Consider the following 2,992-nt stretch of genomic DNA (forward strand, 5'->3'; position numbering starts at 1 on the left):
GCAATCAAGTGGGTGGCACAAGCTTGGGATTCAGTGAAACAGGAACCATTGTTAAATGCTTCCAGAAATGTGGTATCTTAACTGCTCAGTCTGTCATTGTAGCTCGTGCTGGAGTGCTAGAAGTTCCCTTTGCAATTATAGATAAAGAAGTCCACTTTATTGATGAAAGGCCTGATGAGATAACAATTCTTGTCAATGAGGTTAATATCGGTCCTACATGCTCTTCAGAAGAGTATTTATCTGGGGACAATTTGCAAGTTTGTTATGATGCTGGGGAGGATTGGGAAGAACAGTTTATGGCTGAACTTACACTAAATCAAGTTGAAGAGACACGAGAGGATGGCAAAGATGATGAGTCCTTTGATCTGCAACCTCCCGCTTTAAAGTACAGGAATTATAAAGAAGCTATACTTGCTTTAGAAGATGTTCAAGCATTTTTGGATGGCAAAGGACATAATAATTTATCAACAACAGTGGGAGCACAAATAGATTCCCTGACTAGCTTACATTATGCTAACATGATTTCTGCCAGGCAAACAACACTAGAAGAGTACTTGAAGTAACATTTATGGCATCATAATGATTACTTAATTCAATAAAATAACCATTACAGTTATAAAGAAATAAAAACCCTCAATAAAGACCACCCCTATATAAGGGCCAAAGGGCCAATTCCCAATGGTGGCCGTTATACAGAGGTTCCACTGCACTTTGCACATGACTTACAGACACCCTGGCATTCTTACTCAAACGTTCACCATCATCAATTGCACAAGTCACTTGAATCTTTCTCTTCTTTCCTTTGCTTCTCTTGATTGGAGGTAAGTCTTTTCAAAATTTACTTCTCTGCTTGTTTATTTTATTAATACATGGATTACTAACTTTAACAGAGAGACGATCAAATGATAATAAATGTAATTCATTTAATATACGTACATGAGACAATGCAACATATGCCATACCATCCCCAAAAACATCAGTCGATTTGTCAATAATGGCACATGTATCTAGTGAGAGGCCCTGACATTTATGAATAGTTATAGCATAAAAAAGTATAAGGGGAAACTGTTTCCTATGTATATGCAAATTCTTGCATAGCATAAATCTAGATATAACCTTTTCTGTGTCACAAGGTACATTAATATGATCAAATTTAATTGATATGCCTAGGATAAATTACCCACTACTGTACCAATGGCACCATTAACTAATCCTAATGTCATATCAATATTACGTCTAAGCATTACTCTACGGCCTACTGCTAAAGACAGACAATGCTGTGCTGCCACTACATCAAGAACATCAACACATGCAAATTCTAATTTCTCAGTTTCTTGACTTCCAAACATTAATTCATTGATTTTTTGGCAGGAGCTTACCTTAGAAAATAGGTGAATTGGAAGATTTGTTTTTCTCTTTCACATTGCTTATATTTTTCTGTTATTGAAACTTTAAATACAAGACTTTTAAGCATATCAATAGTTTCATCAGTCAGACAGCCATGCCTAACATAATCAAGCATCTTGAAGAAAGTTCCGTCTCCTTTTTGTCGCTCATTGATTGTTAGTTCTTCATATTCTACAGTTTCTTTCCATATGTTAACTGCATTTGCAGCTCCAAGTCTAGTTTTTTGCTATTATTTGAAATACTGGTCTACCATTAACTGGTGGCAATTGTAAAAGGTCATGCACATACAAATCAAATATTTTTGGATCCAAACCATTCATCAGTTCAAATATATCTTCTAAACGCATATGTAAGTATGCTAGATTTTGATTGGATACAATAGGTACCTCGTCTACTATTATAATTTTTAAATTTTTAAGTATCATTTTCATCCTTTTCTGAGCTTCTCTATTCAAAGCCCAATATCCAGTTGTCTTTCTTTCCCTCATTCATGCTCTATTGGTAGCTGAATTAATCTATGTATTGTTAGTCCACCTACATTAAATGCTGCTATACCTGTTGGTGCGACTATGGCACACATAATTTCTCCACTTTTTGGATGTCATATGTCATCCACTAGGCATTAGATTGCCTCTATTAAAAACAACTTACCAGTTCCTCCTACACCACTAATAAACATTTTTAGCGGTTTGATATTATCTAATCTAAGTAGTCTTGAAGACTCATTCTCTAATAAGTCTTCACAATTTTTTGACTTATAAGATGAGTCTCAAAAATTCTTTTTTAATCTACATTAAGCATGCCTCTCTTTGGCCTAATGTTAAATTAGGTGCATTTATATGCATATCAGAAATATCAGCTTCTGCTTTCATTACTTCACCCAGTAATTGAGGCTCATCATCTTTGTTATCAGGAAGTTCTTTAGTGAAACTGGCTTTATTTCTTGCATCTACTACTTTCTTCCAATTACGTACAGCTTAAAATAATTTTTGCAGTTTGTTGAAATGATTCTGAATTCCATGTATAAATGCTTCTCTGTGATGCCTAACAGCTTCTTCCATTTTTTCTCTTTCCATTACGAGTGTGCTATGGTTTGGAAGGAGTGGCTTTGATTGACGTTTGTATTCTCTTTCTCAAATTTCTCCTATTATCTTCCATGTTATTTGGTCTTGTTGGATATAATTCTTCAATTATGTTAGGATTAAAAATGTCTGTAGAAGATCAATCTATTTTAGTTAAATATGAATACTTTTATATTATTCTGCTCCTCTTATGAGGCAAGTACACATTAAGGTACTATGCAGTTCTGATTTCATGTATAAACTTTCACTGGGAGAAGATCGCTAACTTCATGTAAACCTACTTCTTTAGCTCGAACTAACTTTTGTCCAATTTTCCAAAGCCTGCTGTATATGTTGTCACAGTTGCTGACTTCATCCCATAAGTCCTTTGCATGACTCTTTTCTGCTTTAGTGACATCTCCAGTTCCATACTCTGTTAAAGAAAGTTTTCTCTCTGGTATGTTTTGCACGTCCACATTTGCATGCCACAATTTCAACTGTAAAGGATTGTAGTAGTTGACTCG

Source organism: Amphimedon queenslandica, unplaced genomic scaffold, assembly GCF_000090795.2.
Source record: "Amphimedon queenslandica unplaced genomic scaffold, v1.1 AMPQUscaffold_13442, whole genome shotgun sequence".
Classification (NCBI taxonomy): domain Eukaryota; kingdom Metazoa; phylum Porifera; class Demospongiae; order Haplosclerida; family Niphatidae; genus Amphimedon; species Amphimedon queenslandica.